This window comes from Aotus nancymaae, unplaced genomic scaffold (assembly GCF_030222135.1).
Source record: "Aotus nancymaae isolate 86718 unplaced genomic scaffold, 86718_ANA_hifiasm-v0.15.2.pri h1tg000012l, whole genome shotgun sequence".
NCBI classification, from domain to species: domain Eukaryota; kingdom Metazoa; phylum Chordata; class Mammalia; order Primates; family Aotidae; genus Aotus; species Aotus nancymaae.
Genome location: NW_026988423.1, coordinates 37,430,469 through 37,449,214, shown reverse-complemented (window position 1 = coordinate 37,449,214; position 18,746 = coordinate 37,430,469). Strand labels below are relative to the sequence as shown.

Sequence of the window (18,746 nt, the reverse complement as noted above, 5' to 3'; positions counted from 1 at the left end):
TCCTGTTGGAAGAGGTGATGGCATAGGGAGGACCAGTGAATGAGGCAACAAGAAGCTTCAAGACACTGACTTCATCCACCAAGCCACTTTGCCCAGGTGGACTTTGGGCATCAGGAAGTGCTTTATGCCACTGACTTAAGACATCTTCTCCTCCTGGATGTGTTTATGCCTCGGTAAAATAAGAAAGCCAGGCTAGTGCAGCTCTAAAGTTCCCTTCAGCCTATGATTTGCCCCTTGAAGGAGGAGTTGACATTCTGCTGTCCCTGAGTCCTCTCAAGGATTCAGCCAGGGTCCGGCATGAGAGCTCCCAGATTCAGAAGTTTCTCATTTCAACCCCAGAGGAGTCCCACAAAGTGAGTAATGCCAGTGGCTCCTTTAATATTGAAGAGCGATTGACAGTAGGAGGAGCCTGGAGTCTCAGTTTGGAAGACCCTATTCAAATCCAAGCCACATCCTTTACTCTCTGCAGATCTCTGAGCAAATGACAGTGACTTCATCTCCTAGGGCCTCAGTTTCTTCATCTGGAAAATGGTACCAATCACACATCTTCAAAAGATTGTTGTGAGAATGTGTGGCTGCATATGGAAGTGCTCTGCAAATTTAAGCACGTTATGCCATAAGGGAGCAACAGGGAAAGAGTCAGAACTGAGGGATTCCTTCCCACCGAATGTCATGGCTTATTGTTACTTTTCTATTTTATTTGTATAGTGGTTTTACCTTTTAGATAACTTTCACAGGTATTATCTCAATACAACTTCACTGGCCGGGCATGGTGGCTCGCGCCTGTAATCCAAGCACTTTGCGAAGCCAAGGTGGGTGGATCACCTGAGGTCAGGAGTTCGAGACCAGCATGGCCAACATGGTGAAACTCTGTCTCTACTAAAAATACAAGAAAATCTGCCAGGCGTGGTGGCATGTGCCTGTAATCCCACCTAATTGAGAGGCTGAGGGAGGAGAATGGCTTGAACCCCAGAGGAGGAGGTTGCAGTGAGCCAAGATCACACCACTGTACTCCAGCCTGGGTAACAGAGTGAGACTCCATCTCAAAAGAAAACCAAACCAAACAAACAACTTCACAGGGACACGGGAGACAGAGAGCACGAGGTGCAGCCTCATATGACAGATGATTTGAGCCTGAGGGTCTTCCCATGACTTGCAGGAGGACATAGAATGACTTAGTTGTTGCGGGATACCATAGTCAGAACTGGGAATTGGATTTCGCCTGGCTAATGAAAATATTGCAAGACTTATGTCAGAGACATAAGTTTGATTCCTTGAACTAACAAGAAACCTCCTTCAAGTCCTAGTACCCTCTCTAGGCCTTGGCAACCTCTTCTATGAAAGGAGAGGATGGGGCAAGACTGGGAGTTTTTTGAAGGCTCTTCAGCATTGCTAGCCCATTATTCTAAGAGTCAAAGTGGTGTCTCTGCTGTTGGGAAAGTGGCTGTGGTTTAAATTCCTAGTCTGTTAACTGGTCCTAGAGTCGGTTTCCTCTACGAGGAGAGTAGCCATTGGCAGGAGTGGACGTGGGGCAAGCCAGGGTCCCACTCCCTTCCTTATCCACCCAGGCCGTGGCCCCTCCTTGGCAGGCAGAGGCGGGCAGGGTGCCGCTGGCCCGAGGGTCCTGGGCAGGCAGCTGTGTTCCAGCACTCTGAGGAGACCAGATGCTGCTGGCATGAAGGTCCTCAGGCCCACCGAGGATGGCATTTCTCCTGTCAGGAGGGGAGGGACAGATGAGGGCGAGTGCACTCTAAGAAGAAAGGAGAGCGTCACAGGAAAGAGGCGGGACCCACAGGCTGGAGCAGCAGTTGTAGACGGAGTCAGTCTCTGAGTGAATTTTCCAGGGGAGGGTGGGAAAAGGCTGCAGCGGGACCTGAAGGGTGGGTGGGGCCGGGAGAGGAGGGAGCTTCCGGCAAAGGCGCCTTGGCCGTGAGTGTGGGCAGCAGCAGGAGCATGGGCTGTTCCTGGGTCTGGGCACGTTCCGGCCTAAATGGCCCAGACAGCGTCTCAGCTTTAACTCTGCAGTTGTTCAGATCCCACCCAGGCTTCCAGGAAATGTTTCCAGCACGAGAATAAAGCTTTCTTAATCTACTGCCTGCCCGCCCCGTGTCAGGCCATGTGGCTGCGGAGGCAGAGGAGACCTCAGCCTTCCCCTCCCTCCAGGCTCGCTAAAGCCTGAGCTCTTCCTGACACTTCCCCTCCGGCCCGGCCCGGAAGTCCCGTTCCCGGAGCCTCCACCGAGGCCAGTTCCCCCCGGACGGGAATTCAGGAAGCACAGTCCTCCTCCCCCGGCAATCTAGCATGGGGAGGGGCACCCACACCTGGTGGCCCTGGAGTGGCCCCTGAGGACCAGCTGGCCGCCCCTTCTCCCATTGGGCCCTCCGCCCGGTCCGCTGCCACAGATCAACTGTTGACACAGCTACCGGGGAAGCGGGTGTTTGTCCACCGGAACGTTCCCTACTGAGGAGCTGTGCCCTGGGACCTCAGCCAGGAAGGAGGCCAGGTGAGTTGCAGTTCCCCGGACTTCCCACCAAGGGGAGACAAAACTCCACATATGAGTGCAGAAGCCGGGCCGGCGGCTTCAGTCATCCTGCAGCGTCCGGGAACGCGCCGAGTTGCGCTGGGGTCGCTGGTGGGCCCGCGTTCCGCCGCTGCTTCCCGCTCTTTGGCGGGCTCCTCTCCACCCCTCACTCCGCCGCCTCTGGATCAGTGCCACCTCCTTCCTTTGGTCAGCCCCCTTCGCCTACAATAGGCTCCAATACAAGGGGCTTGAAAAAACAGTTTTGAGTTTTTTGTTTTGTGGTTAAAAAAAACATTAAAGCAGTATCTTCCAGCCATGTCTACAAATGACACATTCAAGTGACCAAACCCGGCTCACGGTTAGCCCGTTTCACGAAAACATTCATGAAATCTTTCTCAATTCAGGAACGGTTTTAAAGATCTAGCTCGTATTAATAATCACTAACTGGGGCCGGCTGGGTGGCTCACTCCTATAATCCCAGCACTTTGGGAGGCCGAGGTGGGTGGATCACCTGAGGTCAGGAGTTCGAGACATTCCAGGCTCGCGGTTAGCCCGTTTCACGAAAACATTCATGAAATCTTTCTCAATTCAGGAACGGTTTTAAAGATCTAGCTCGTATTAATAATCACTAACTGGGGCCGGCTGGGTGGTTCACTCCTATAATCCCAGCACTTTGGGAGGCCGAGGTGGGTGGCTCACCTGAGGTCAGGAGTTCGAGACCAGCCTGGTCAACATGGTGAAACTCCTAGCTGCGTGTGTTGGCGGGCGCCTGTAATCCCAGCTACTCAGGAGGCTGAGGCAGGGGAATCGCTTGCACCGGGGAGGCAGAGGTTGCAGTGAGCCGAGATCGTGCCATTGCACTCCAACCTGGGTGACAGAATGAGACTCCATCTCAAATAAATAAATAAATCATCAACTGCTCTGTAAATGACCTTTTCTGAGCATGAGACTGAAGGAAACCTTACAGCAGATTAATAGAACCCACAATTGTCATTCACATCTTATAAAAATGAGTGTGAAGGTACTGCTTTACAGTTTGAAGTGCAGGCACGCCACTGCAGAGCCATGAAATGCGGTTCCCTGGGACCTTTTCTAAGAGCACAGTGTGGCTTTCCTCCTTCTTGGCCCCATGGGAGGCCGTCTAGTCTGCTGGGTTTAATGAAGGAGCCAGGAGGCTGGAAAAGGCATCCCTGGGGACTAGCTGCAGCCCAGGGGACCAGCCCTCTGGTTGCTTCTCTCTGTCGCTGTATGACACAGCATCTGTCCTCACTCAGAGCCTGTGCCACTCTGGATAACTCTTATAGTCTGGAGCACTTAGAAAGAGATAGGAAGGGACAGAACAGGAACTGAACTTCCACTGGGAAGGCTGGTCTCTGGACCGACTGGATAGAACTCACAGCACATGCTGAGACAGTGACTAGAATACAGCAGGAAAACTCCATGACCCAAAAACCCCAGTCTGGCTCCGGCCATGAGGGGCACTGGCAGACCCAAGGAGGGTGTGGCTGTCTTTACAGACAGTGGTGTCTTGCAGAGGCATCTCAGATGAGTCACCAGCTGCTGGCTGGCTGCATGCAGCAGAGCTGGAGCAAGGCAGAAAGCCATTCCCAGGGAGAGAGGCTGCTGTGGAGCACAGCTTGCCACAGCAGAGGCTCAGGGACAGGGACAATGCTTGGGTCCAGTGATCAGAATTAGGATCAATGACAGGGTTGCTGAGGCAGCCCTAAATCCCAGCTGGAACAGGAGATGGAAGCTGAACTGGCAGCAAGGGTGGGCCGTGGGGTCTCCCAGGATGCTGCTCAGGCAGTCCTGGATGTGGTGATGCGTTAAATCTACAAGCAGAGCTCAGAAGACCTCATCTATAGGGGGAAGAGGGATGAAGGGTTGGAAACTAAGCAGGGTACAACGTTCTGAGCCAAGACCTTTATCAAAATCCTTGACATTAAACTGGAAACTAATGTTTTACAAGCAAGGAGGGACTCTTGGGCCTTGGTTCTATTAAATTATATCATTTACAAATTAAAAATTTTTGGAAAACTACTCAGTACTATTTGTAAACAGTGGTGATGCCGGTCAGAATCTAACAGAAAAGGCACGAGAAGACACTGGTACTGATTTTGCCTCTATGCAGGTGGTAAGGACCTGAGAGACTGAAGATAAGGACATGCAGCAGGGAGTCACGGACTTCCTTTCACTGGGGGTCTCTCAGTCTGGAAGACGCAAGGACAGGCATCTAGGGCGGGAAAGTCAGATTCACATGAGGTCTAGTGTTAGGGTGGGGTCTGACGCACGTGGCTTCTGTGCTTTTCTCCCTGACACTGTGGACTCTTTATGGAAACTTGCAGTTTTGAGCATAATTGAAACTAGCACAACATACACCCTTAGAATGACACAGAGCACAGGCCAGGCTAACAGTTTGATGAAATGCATCTTTACACCCATTGCTAGGAATGTGTTCTAAAACCATACTTGGTGTCCCCTTTTGCAGCTAAACAAGACCCGATGCCCCCTTCCTTTGGGCTTCCTCAAAAGTTTCAATGAGATTCTCAAACTGTTCAGTCCCCACCCCCACCTCTATTTTTGTATCTTCTCCCATTTATGCATGTGCTTAAGTGTGCTTAGATGGAAAAAATAAAAGAAATGGAACTGAGGGCCCTATCTAATTTCACTTGCGGAAAAGTTTTTGAAAGGAGAGGTGAGAAGATTCCTTTTGCATAGCACATTAAAATAATTTATGGAGAACTTCTCCCTTCCAGCTAAGGAGGTGGTCAAGATGAGAGGATAAATCTTTAAAAGAATAATGTTTTCAAAATCAGGTTCCTTGCCCTCAATCCTTTGATGTATGAGTGTAAGAGTAGGTAGGACACATGGTGAAATATACATGAGAGCTCAGAAGAGAATAGCAGAGTGGAGGAAATATTAGTGTTTACATCAAAACTCAATTGGAACACTCATTTCAAGGTGATAGTTTATTATGTTGAATGCAATTTAGTCCCAGAAGGATATTTCCTTTTCATCTCCAGGACTCTCCCCATGCTCGCACCCCCATCCCCACTTCCCATTTCCCTTTTTCCCCATAACGTAAGGAAGCAAAACACATCCACTGTGGAATTAGTTATTTGTCGCTGCAGGTTTTGCAGAAGGTAAAGGGAAGGAAGAGGAAGAGGTAGAATCCTTTGGACTCTGCCAACAGTTCCCTAGCTTTTTGGAGACTCAATCAGATAGTTTTAAACAAAGAAGAAATTAACACAAAGGATTATCTTCTTGTAGAAAGTCAGCCAAAGAGATCAGCTTCAAACAAAACTGCCATTCTTCTTGGGTGTGGTGATAGACTCTTGTAATCCTAACACTTTGGGAAGCTCAGGCAAGAGGATCGCTTAAAGCCAGGAGTTCAAGACTAGCTTGAGCAACATAGGGAGACCCCCCCAACATTAAAAATACAAATAAAATCAAACAAAAACTATTATCCTTTTTCTTTCTTTAGCTTGAATCCCTCTTAAACATACTTTAAGGATACTCAACTACAGCAAAAGTTAAGTGGAGACAAAACTGATCTTGTTGAGGAGGGGAAACTGGAAAAGCAGCCTCTGCACCCCTGGAGGCAGTGGGCCCATTGGCTGATGCCCACATGGGGTTTGGTGAGGCTGTCATCTAGGCATTCAGCCAGCTGCCCGGTGGCAGCCTTTAGCCAGGAACTGCTGTGTGCAGGTTCCCAGGCCTCCAGGTGGGCTTGGCTTGTAAATTACTATAAGGCTTAATCAGCACCCTTCAGGAGAGCTTAGAGTCTTGACCGAGGCACCTTCCTCCCCAGCAAGAGGCCTGTTTTCTCACCTGTCAGCTCCTGTCGTGCAGCCACGGTGGTAGCTGGGACCTGGGGAGCCAAGGCCTGGCCACACCCTGCCTGCACCTGGTGTCTCTCTCTGCCCTTAGGGGTGACTTTGCCCTGAGCGGACTGGTCTGAGCGTAGACCTGCACACAGGCACTGAGGTGTGTTTTGAAGGTGGAGAACTGCCTTCTATGTGTGGCTCTATGTAACAGCATGCGGCTATTGTGTCAGAAACTTATATTTCAGATTTTCTGTTGGTGCAGTGCTCAGTGAAAATGAAGGAAAGTGGGGATGATTCTCTTCTAACAGCTTTTGTGGTCTCTCTCTTGACACTAGTAGTAAATACTCTTCCTTGATTACAAGCTTAGAAGCTGTGAATCCTGAGGGAAGGGGGAGGGAGAGGAAGAGGGGGAAGGGAGGAGAGAAGAGGAGAGGGGAGGGAAAGACAGGAGAGGGGAGGGGAGCATAAGATTTGGAAGTGACCTAAAAAATCCTATTCTAATTCCATTTTTTGAAGTTTAGTAATGTGAGATCCAGAGAGAGGAATGGCCTTAAAATATTTTATGGAAAGTTTGTGGCAAATCTAGGATTCGAAATCCTGTCTTCTAACTGAACATCACCACAGATCTCACTAGAAAGGGTGAAGTATTGAAAGCTGTAAAGATAATGGTAGCTGATTAAAGTTTTCCAAAATTATATTCTTTACCTGAAAGCTCACATTTGAACACTGGCAGTGGATACTGTGAGTTGGTTTCCATGAAGCAACTGACCCATTTTGTTCCCTTTTGGGAGAATGGCTGCCTAGTGCCCAAGTTTAACAACAACAGATCGTCCGTCCTTCTTTCAAGCACACACCGTGCTCCGCGAAAACAGAGCTAGCTCAGCTTGCAACTCAAACCAAAGAGTGTTTTCTTGAGACCGTCACATACTTCATTGTGCAGCGGAAGTGTTTTGGGTGAGCCATCTCATCACAAAAAAATTTTTAAATTTGTATCCAAGATTTGAAATTTAATAAAATTAAGTGTGTCTTTGTTTAATGAGGGCGTTCTTCAGTGAAGCTGGCTTTTGGGTTTCCCTGCGAGCGTGCAGAGGTGAAGAATGCAGTGACTACTCGTGCAACGGGCTGCATGTGCTTGGGTTTCCCTGCGAGCGTGCAGAGGTGAAGAATGCAGTGACTACTCGTGCAACAGGCTGCATGTGCTTGGGTTTCCCTGCGAGCGTGCAGAGGTGAAGAATGCAGTGACTACTCGTGCAACGGGCTGCATGTGCTTGGGTTTCCCTGCGAGCGTGCAGAGGTGAAGAATGCAGTGACTACTCGTGCAACGGGCTGCGTGTGCTTGGGTTTCCCTGCGAGCGTGCAGAGGTGAAGAATGCAGTGACTACTCGTGCAACGGGCTGCGTGTGCTTGGGTTTCCCTGCGAGCGTGCAGAGGTGAAGAATGCAGTGACTACTCGTGCAATGGGCTGCGTGTGCTTGGGTTTCCCTGCGAGCATGTGGAGCTGAAGAATGCAGTGACTACTTGTGCAACGGGCTGCATGTGCTTGGGTTTCCCTGCAAGCATGCAGAGGTGAAGAATGCAGTGACTACTCGTGCAACGGGCTGCGTGTACTTGGGTTTCCTTGCGAGCGTGCGGAGGTGAAGAATGCAGTGACTACTCGTGCAATGGACTGCGTGTGCTTGGGTTGTCCATGGCTGAGGCTCCTGCTGTCTTACCCACCATTGCTTTGGCACTATCAGTGCAAATGTCAACACAGCGAAGAAGGCAAATAATGTCCTAACGTTATCCTGAGGATAGTTCTGACCTCCCTAAAAGGTCTTGGGCAGTCTTAGAGATTTGTGGATCACACTTTGAGAAACACCAGATTAAAGAATCAGCAGATCCTTTGAGTACCAAGGCTCTGGGCCCAGAAACCCTTTTGGTATCTTCTTTGTGTTTTATCTGTAAGATAAGAAATGTTGGTCTGGAGAGGTGGCTCCATCTGTAATCCCAGCACTTTAGGAGGTGGAGGCGGGCAGATCACCTGAGGTCAGGAGTTCAAAACTAGCCTGACCAACATGGTGAAACCCAATCTCTACTAAAAATACAAAAAATAAGCTGGATCTGGTGGCACATGCCTGTAATTCCAACTACTGGGGAGGCTGAGGCGGGAGAATCACTTGAACCCAGGAGGCAGAGGTCACACCATTGCACTCCAGCCTGGGCAACCAGAGTAAAACTCCATCTCAAAAAAATAAAAGAAAGAAAAGAAATGTCAAGGTGGCAATACAATTCTAGATAGTTCCCTCATACTGGTCTGTGATATTACTACATTGACCTCTGAATGATACAACACAGAATCAGTAGTTCGGATATGGAGTCAGCCTGCTGGAAATCCATAAGGTGGTCCTGGAGGAAAATTTGATTTGTTTCCAAGACAAAAGATAAAGGTCCTTGCAAAGTTACCATAAGCCTGAAGCTTAGAGCAGAGTTTCCCTAGAATTCTCATTTCCTGGTTTAGTCATGACCCCAGTAGCAGCGGCCTAGGTCAGTGAGGCTGCCACAAACTTGGAACTTACCCTGTGGGCATCTTCACACGCCAGGCTTCATGCTTCTCCTGAAGTGCAAGTTACTTCTATCTATTGACTGTAAAGTCATCTTGCCAGATTATTTTTATCCTTAAAATACTTAGGTTATATATAGACTCTCAGCAGTCGATGTTAACTTGGGCAAAAAGTAGAAATGAGACTTCTGGCCCCTACTGCAAGGTGCCGAGAAACACAGAAGATAAGCAAAAATACAGGCGCGTGGAGACGTGCTCACTACCTGAAGATGCCAGCGCCCTCCGAGATGCCTGGTCCCTCCAGAGCTGCTGCGGTAGGAGGGAGACTAGCTGCCTTCTGAAACTCTAGACTCTAGAAGGTACACCATAAAACAGAAGTGGACAGGCTGGGTGTGGTGGCTCATGCCTGTAATCCCTACACTTTGGGAGGCCGAGGTAGGCAGATCACGAGGTCAGGAGTTCGAGACCAGCCTGGCCAATATGGTGAAACCCCTTCTCTACTAATAATGCAAAAATTAGCTGGGCGTGGTGGCACATGCCTATAGTCCCAGCTACTTGGGAGGCTAAGGCAGGAGAATCGCTTGAACTCGGTAGGCAGACGTTGCAGGGCTGAAATTTAGCCACTGCACTCCAGCCTGGGCGACAGAGTGAGACTCTGTCTCAAAAAAAAAAAACAAACAAACAGAAGTGGACACAGGGAGAGGGTCCCTAACTGGCTGAGGAGTGGATGGCACACTCATGTGACACCTGCCTGGCCCCACTTGCCTGGACTCTTGCTGGACTCCCCCGTCTCTGTGTGTATCAGGATGCTCACTGCGTGCCCCCGCCCCAGCCTGCAAACAAGCCATGCTCTCCTGCATCTTTGGTGCTGTTTGTACCTGGAACGCTCTCCTTTTGCCACCTTCTTTCTAGGGAACTTCTACTCATCCTTTATTTCCATGTCATATGTCACCTCCTCTTGGTGATTGTCCTTAAGTCTTAATGCAATCAAGTAAGAATCAAGTCCTTCTTCCTCCTTTGTGGTTTGGTAACTTCAATAATGCTACTTTCAAACATTTATTATGTTATGTTATAGTTAATTATTTGCCTGGCTTTACTGCTCAACTTAAAATTCTCCAAGAGCTTTACAAGTGTAAACAAGCTCTGTGTCAGGTACTGGCCAGGAGCTGGAAATATATTGAGGAAAATAGCCATAGCTCCAGTCCTGGAAGTATTCCTAGTCTAGTGAGGACGGCAGATACTGCACCAGTAAAACTAAAGTATATTATAGTGTGTTATAAAGAAAATAGATGCACAGTGTTAGAAAAGATAGGCTGTTTAATTAGTTTCTTATATTGCAAATGTCTGGAACATTGTCTGGGGCACTGCAGGAGTTCACACATTTTTGTCTCGTATCCCTCATTGTGCCCCTGAGAGTACTGAGGACTTCAGTGGAAAACCCAATGGACTGAATGGAAGAATGTGCAATGAAGGGGTGATGATAGAGGCATGGCAGAGTTCACAGGACTCATGTGATGGGAACTAGCAACAGTGGCAGTCACTTCTGCCCTTGGAAAAATAAGGCAAATAGCAGGCCAGTTGATAGGTACAAGGGTGGGCTGTAGCTATGTAAAAGGAGCTGTCCAACAGAAGCTGAGTGATAAGTCTTCAAACTCTGTCCTCCAGCTCCTGTCTCCTTCTGGAGAATTCTATTGTCCACACCCACCCAGAAGCAGAAGGCAAGGGAAGCTGGGGTGGTGCTGTCGGCAGAGGGCCGTCTCCAAGGCACCACACAGGACAGTAAGGGTGGAGAGTGGAACCGGACGATTAGTTGAAGAGTCGCCAGCCCACACGGTTAAGAGAATGGGCTTCAAATCCAGCAGCTTTTGGCCTTAGACAATTCTGAATCAAACCCATGCCAATCTATAATCTACATTGGCACTCCTGGTGGCAGAGTTTATAGAAGGGGCATTCCCTTAGGCTCTGGAGCCAAGTACTTCCCATGTGATCCTGCCCACCTACATCTAAGGAACAGAACTCTGGACAAATAAAATTAAAGACAGAGGATAAAAGAGTAAGCAACCTGGTCAGGTGCAGTGGCTGGTGGCTCATGCCTGTAATCCCAGCACTTTAGGAAGCCGAGGTGGGTGGATCATCTGAGGTCGAGAGTTCAAGACCAGCTTGACCAACATGGAGAAACCCTGTCTCTACTAAAAAATACAAAATTAGCTGGGAGTTACGGCGCATGCCTGTAATCCCAGCTACTCAGGAGGCTGAGGCAAGAGAATCACTTGAACCCGGGAGGCGGAGGTTGTGGTGAGCGAAGATTGGAACACTGCACTCCAGCCTGGGCAAGAAGAGTGAAACTCCATCTCAAAAAAAAAAAAAAAAAAAGAGAAAAAAAGTAAGCAACCTAATGTCTCTCCCCTTGAGGAGTTATGAATCTATTTCATGAAGAAAACAATGTCCATGAATGAGATTTTAGACTTACAGAACCATACATAGTGATTAAAAATTAATATAAAACCATCTGAGTACTGCACATGCTTGAGGGCTTGGTAGAGATTAGGTGTGATTAGAATCAGGTTGAATTAATCAGGTAATAACATCTTAGATGTAGGATAAAGTTCAGTTAAACTGAGTTTAGAGGAATGTTGCCTCACCTGTAAAAATAGACTTTCTTCCCCAGACATTTAATTTGGGGGAATTCTGAAATAACTAGTTAATTTCACAGTAGATTTAAATGTGTCCTGGTTTATTTCTATTTTCAAGGAAAGAGATATTCTCTCTACTATTAGAGGTTTACTGAATCTGGGGAGAGATTTAGCATTGATCTGGCTTACCTGATTGATTTCCAATTCCCCGGAGACTCTGAGCAGCTATGGATTCAGATGTTTATGCAGCTAATCATTTTGTATTCATGTTCACTGGGCCCATCTTAGTCACTCATTTTTCCTTTTAGGGCCACAGGGTAGTTTATGAAATTACAATCAATTTTACATCATATGTTTAGGAATGACCACTGATGACTTTTTAATAGATGTCATATATAGAATAACAATCATTTATAAATCATTCTCTGTCCCCCTCCATCTCCCGGTTTGTTTTGCTTTCCTTCCTCCCAATCCATGATAATTGGGCTTATTGAGTCACTTGAACACCAAGTGTTTAAATATTCTCTCTTTTACCATCGAGGCAGCTCCCTCATGGGGTCTCACCACTTGGAAGTATGTTTCTCAACTTCACATTTCCACACTAGGCTGAAAAGAGGCAGTTGGACTCTCCAAGGCATTACAAGGAGAGAGCAGACTCAGAAGTTTTCTTACTTTTGATGGTTAAATTGGAATCGCCTTTGCCTGTTGATTTTAAATCCCTGTAAGTGTTTTATCTATGCCTCTGTGATGAGATGCCCAGTGAGGAAAGGCAGACAACACATAGATGAAGGTAATGGCGAGGAGCCTCTGTGAGGAGCAGCTCTGGGAGAGCAGTGGTCCAGGCAAAAGTAACAGCAGCAACAAAGGCTCTGAGCCTGGGACCAGTGTGGCCTGTGTGGAGACTCCTGGTGCACACTGAGTGTGGCTGGGGAACAGTGAGAAGGAGCAGACAAGGAGACGGAGTCTGCACGTGACAGTCAGAAGAAGGTACACATACCACATATAACACAAATGCCATGAGACATTTTTAAGAAGTTTGGGTTTGATGACAGGTATGATAGAAAGCCACCAGAGGTTTTCAGGTGGCAGAAGTGTGAGCTGATCTGTCAATGTGCAAGAGGGCAAATGTGATTAGAACAGGGTCAGTCAGAGCCTGCTGCAGTGTTCCTATGCCTGGACTCAGGTGGGAAGGGTGGAAAAAATGAGATAGACTCATATTCAGAATAAACCTGAAGCCAGAGCCTACAGTGCCTGCTGATGGGTGACCAGGGAAAAAGAAGAACCAAAGATGGCATCTAGGGTTTTAGCTGAGAAAGGAAGAACAGCAATGCTGTTTGCCAAGATTGAGACCCCATCAAGGGGAGCAGATTTCAGGGGAGGAAAGTGGTGGTGAAAAGGACAAGTCAGCTTTGTTCATTGTGTGTATTTAAGGGTGCTGTTGGACAGCCAGGTGAAGTTGTCATGTGGATGGTTAGATTGCGGGACTTAAGAAGAGGGTTTGAGAATAGAGGTGTGCATTCCAAAGCCATTAGGAATTAGTGGTTTTCCTGGGTATGAACTCAGTGAGATGAAGTAGGGAGTGAGAGCTGATCAGGAAGAGGAGGAACAGCCAGCCAAGACTGAGAATCAGGTGGAAGAAAAGCCTGGAGCATGATTTCCCAGAAGCCAGTTGAGAAAAGTGTTTCAAGAGGAAGATGGTGTCCTCTGTGCTAAAAGGTACTGCATAGAATAAGAGAAAATTTAATCATTGTTTTTGGCACGGGGGAGTTCACAGGTGATCTTGACAATAGCAATTTATGTAGCAAAATGGGAACAGAGCCTGACTGGAATGGATGTAAACCAGGGAACAGAAAGCAAAAAGTGCAAACCAGAGAGCATATGTGATCTTTTACAAGAGTTTTGTTGTGAAAGGGAGCAGAGAAACAAGGCAGTTACAAGAGGGAAGGGCGTGGAGCCAAGAGAGGGTTTGGAATGTGTATGATGATGGTGATGATAATGGTCGCATGATCATCGCAATCACAATGCACTCCATGCATTGAGGGCTTACCATGTGCCAGGCACTGTGCCAGGCAGTCTCCATCATGAGCTCATGGCACTTTTCAGCAAGCCTAGGAAGGCTCTGACATCATCACCGATTTAGAGGTGAGAAAACTAAGTATCAGGGTCCAAATCTGGTGAATGATGAACTGGGAGTCCAACCAAGATGTGTCTTACTCTAAATCAACATCTTGTAAACACAGCAGATGGAAACGTTCCCATTCAAAGGCCAGCTGAAAATGAATGAAATTCTTCTTAACTGTTGTTAGTGAAGACCTGTTTTGGTTGCAAGGGATAGAATCCCACCTCAAACTGACTCAAGGAAATAAAAAAGTGAGGGAGGTTTAATTCAGGTATTTCAAAATTCTCTAAGAAGATCTGACTTCAGTATAACTGGATTCAGGGGCTCAAACAGCGTAATTAGGATCCTCTCCACCCCTAGGCTCAGGCCTCTGCTTTCCACTCTGTTGCCCTTAGTCTTGGGCAGGTTCCCCATATGCTGACATCTAGCAGATCATGGCTTACTTCCAACCATTGGAAAATGCAGGAGTCAAAGTCTCATGTGGCTGGGTGGCTCTTGTTGCATGACTTTGGCCACCTGCTCATCTCAGAAACAATCACTTTCCCCAAAGACACGTAGTGTTCTCATCGGCCCTGGCCCACATGCCTGGCTCCAGAGCCAGCAGGACTGATCTGGACATAGAAGTTGCTCTCTAAAGGAAACATCCAGGTTCCACGAACAAAAGAAGGGATGCTGGGCAGGCAGTGAAGGGCAGATGTCCACTAAAGCATGAAGCATGTGGACCTGACCCTCCTGCAGACAGTGTCAAGATATGCTTCCCAGCATTCTGCTCAAATAGAAGTTCTATAAGGGCAGAGAACTTTTTAGTCCTGTTCATCAAATATAGTCTCTAGCACAGTGACAGGAACATCATAGGCTCATGTTTATTGAAGTATTGAGTGACCTCAAGTGATTCTTCTATAATACTGGTCTGTTTCACTTGATATGGTTACTGGTTATTTTAATTTTGGCCGGAGAGCTCTTCATGTATTTGAAACTCATCATTATTTTTTCTAACTATAATTCTCCAACTCCCTGAAACCCTTAGTTTATTTGGAAATAGGGTATTCAATTATTGGCCTACTCATCACAACAGTGTTTTTGATGTTATTTTATTCAAAAGGGAAAAAAACTGTCTTGGTATAAAATCTTCAAATCTGTTTGTGATGTCCCCTGAGGGTACGAACCTGGTGGTTTAGCCAGAATTGAAATCCCCACAAATTCTAAGGAAGCTTTGCTTTGCTGAACCCCTGGGGGTTTATCTCCTCCCTGCTGACTCTGTGAGGCAGAGCTCTGGGGAAAGACAGGTGCATGACAAAAAGCTGTTTGGGGTGTATTTGCTTCTGATACTGAAGTGCCTGCGGCAGAGCCGTCCATCTGGAAAACGCAGGCTCGGGTGGTGGAGAGAGGAACACTACACAATCCTTACAGAGGATTTGAAATGTTGTCTTGTGTGCAGTGTCAGTGGGAGGATGCTGAAGGGCTTGGGCTGCCTAGAAGACATTTGAGATTTGTGTTATGGTTGTGGGGGGAGGCTTATAAGAAAATATACAGAAGGCCGATCTCATCCTATGTCGATTTGATGCCTTTTTTTTAATGATCGCCAAGAGACAGCCACGTGCTGCTGGGGGAGACGCTTGAACGGGGAGTGGAACAAGCAAGTGAGAAAGATAGAGGTCTAAAAAAAACATAGCAAAACCTCCTGGGAAGGCATGCAGAAGAGAAGCATAGTGTAGTGAGTAGCCTGAACAGGAAGGGGTGCTTTGACGATGAAGCTCAGGGGCTCCAGCCCCGGACTGTCTGGGTGCAAACCCTAACTTACTCATGCCTCCTTTGTTCAGCTGGGAGACTTGAGGCAAGATGCAGATCATCAGTGTCTCAGTTCCCCTACTGGTAAAATACGAGTAATAAAATAGTACTCCTTCACAGACACTAGACACCCGTTGATATATTTAAAGCATTTTAAACAGTGCTCAGCACAGAGAAATCAATATGTGTGGGTTTGTTTCCATTGTTATTAGTCTGAATGGGAAAAAGATGGGAATGTAAGTCTGAATGTGCATGGGAGAAGTTATGAGCTTTGGTCTGAATATTCAGAGGGCATAAGCTTTGAGAGGTGTGTGTGTGTGTGTGTGTGTGTGTGTGTGTGTATGTGTGCACACCAAGGAGGAACAGGAGGAGGCAAGGCTGGTCTGAGATGGACCTCCTCTGGCTGTATGCAAAATATTTTAACATTCTGAGGACAGAGAGCACCTGTTGGGTGTCTTGCAACTTTGAGAAGAGCAATTGCTCTGAAGTCAGAAATGGAATTAATGTCATGGAAAGAAGCAGAGGCTGATGTGAATAATTAAGCCTCCTAATGAGAGCATTAATATTTCCCCAATAGATTGATTTAGTGTTTCTTTCTCTGGGATTGTTGCACAAACTTACCTGAGCTGGCCATCTATCTTGATTGTTCAGGACAAACTGCACTGAAAAAAAAAAAAGAAGAAGCTGGTAGACCATTTAGTTTCACACTGCAATGTGAAACTAAATTCTAAGCAGGGAGGCCTCCATCCAGGAAATGCTGAGCCCATGGCATGGTCCTGAGAGGTAGGACATGGAAATTAGGACTCCAAAGCAAGTCATCACTGGGCTCCACCTTGTTATTTATTGATTTTTGCATTACAAATTGGCTCAGTTCATTAGCCCACTCTCCAGCATGCAATGGACTAGATGGTCGTGTCTTCCAAATGGACTTGAAAACTGAGGTCAGCTTTTCTTTAACCATAAGAACACCCATGGGTAGAAATAATTTGCCCATTACAGACAAACCAGTGGACAAACAAGCTAGGACGTGTCTCTGTCAGGGTTCAAGCAGAGTAGCACAATCAGAAGAAGATGTATGTGTATATAAATGAAGTTACTGCAGGGAATGGTTTACCCCATTGCAGATGGTGACTACACAAGACCAAAGTTCTTAGGGTGGACAGTCAGGAGAGGAAGATCATGAACAAACTAGAAGCCAGTGGGCAGGAGCTAAAACTGAGTGTGTAAAGGTGGCAGCCAGGAAGGAAGGTTTGGGAGAAGGAATGCTGCGCTGGCCGAGGGGATGTTTAGAATCTCTCCCTCAGGGGAGGACCAAGCTCTTTCACAGACTTCCAACTTGTTAAGTCAGGTCCACAGAAGACAATCTCCCTTTCAATTAATTTGAAGTCAGCCGGTGAGGAATTTCCATCATAGCTGCAAAATCCTTGCACAGGAGCACCTAGATCAGCATTTGGCTGAATAACTGAGAGAAGAGGCATGCATGCTACAGAGTGGCAGCTACTGCCCTCTATCCTCCCACCCTCCTGAGGGGGTCTCCCTTGCAGCCCAGATAGCTGGAAATACACTAGAATGCTGATTCCGGGGCTGCAGTTCAGCCTAGCTGAGCTGACACATAAAAAAGTCCTCACAGTCGGAGAGCATAGCACTGGAGTAAAACCAGCTTAGAGGAGGACTCTGACCTGCAGGTTGGCAGGATAGCAAATCAGATTATAAGACTGCCCATATTTATCATAGTCTATGTACACCTCATGTCATTAATATTAGCACTTCACATTTACATGCAATTTCATGAATTCCAAGCATTTTCTCATCTGCAATCAATTTATCTTTTGTTTTGCTTTGGACTTTTAACACTTTCAAATAGATGTGATGGGTATTATTCTTCCTCATTTTACAGACAAAGACACTAAGGGCCATAGAAGTCAAGTTGCTAGCTAAAAGGTCATATGGTTAGTGTGCGGGAGGTCAGATGTGTCAGATCTTTCAATTCCAAGTCCAGGGCTCTCTCCACCACCCCAGGCTGCCTGCAATAAGATGCAGCTTGCTTGGTGGACAGACCATTTTCTTCCCTGCTGACAATTCTAGTTACCACTGATTCTTCTAAGGCAGTAGGAGCTAACCTGAAGAGGTTATGTTCAGATTATGGCTGTGGTTTACGCTTCCTTTTTATGTAATTAATAGTCTTGGAAATCTGAAAATCACATAGAATACAATGTTATGCTCACAGGAAGTTCCGTATTTGCAGGAAAACCACTAGATTGTAAGCCCCACAAAGGCAAGGATATCTGTGCTATTCCCTACTGTATCCACAGTACTAAGAGTGAAGTCTGCCACATAGAAGGTTTTTGGTAAATATTTTGTATAAATAGTAATGCTCAATGAAGCTACTAATCTTGAATCAATGGAAAGCATTTATCTGTTATTGAGCTTTTGTGAAGTAAGATCAATTAGACTTTCAAACCGACTAGATTTGTTAATGGTACTAGCTTGCTTGCCACTTTATGCTCAAAATGCACTTTGTATACCCTGGCATTCTGGGAAACATGTCCTAAATACCTTCAAAGAGCTGCAGCTTAGAGTAATTCAGGAGAGACAGACAGAGTTCCAGACTTAATCTTGAAAGACAGTGTCTCTCTGGGGCATGACAGCAAAGCATCTCTCAGTATCAGCTCTATCTAGTACTGTATTGTTCTTTGTTCTGGGGTTTCCTGTCAGTAAGAACCATGAGCCCATAGAAAAAATGTTTTATTGTTTTGTTTCTAAGTAAGTAAGTGCCGTAGACAAAGAGAGACTTTCATCTCTTCTCAAGGCAACACAAAGTCACAAGATTAATTAACCTGCAATAAACTGAGAACTGCTCTTTATCCAGTAGGTGCTCCCTGTCTATTTAGAGCGTGTAGTTCCTGGCGCTAAGTGGTATGATGTGTTGACTCCATTCTCATAGGGGATTTTAGACGTCTCTCCTAATGCAGTCAATAGTCCTTGTGATGGGCAATGAAGCGCAGTAGTTAATCAGAGTGGCTCTCTAGTCTCTCCGCTTGTGTTTGAAACTCGATGTTACTATTTGTCGATTGAGTTAATGCATGCCTGTGTCTTAGGTTTTCTCTGATAAGATGGAGATAATAAGAGCACACGCCTCATAGGATTGTTGTAAAGATTAAAATTCATTAATTATGCAAAGTTCCTATGAAAGTGCCTGGCCTAGGACAAGTTTTTTGTAAGTATTACTAGGGGAGTTAGCATTCCGTATGGAATCAGCAGGACATTCCATTTGGGCAAGCTGTGCATGCGTCTTACCCCCTTCCTCAACCCTAATGAG

At 46.6% G+C, this 18,746-nt stretch overlaps 1 protein-coding gene across 4 annotated transcripts in view; it reads left to right on the top strand.

The window, feature by feature from the left end:
- Nucleotides 1–18,746, top strand: part of OPCML (opioid binding protein/cell adhesion molecule like) — a 1,160,549-nt gene that overhangs the window by 472,140 nt on the left and 669,663 nt on the right. Inside the window, exon 1 of one of the 4 annotated variants that reach the window (XM_064375586.1) lies at nucleotides 2,337–2,503. The exons of the other annotated variants lie outside the window; for them this stretch is intronic. The gene's annotated coding sequence lies outside the window, so the exon portion shown is untranslated. Of the gene's footprint in view, nucleotides 1–2,336; nucleotides 2,504–18,746 lie in introns of those variants that run through there. 4 annotated transcript variants of the gene reach the window in all.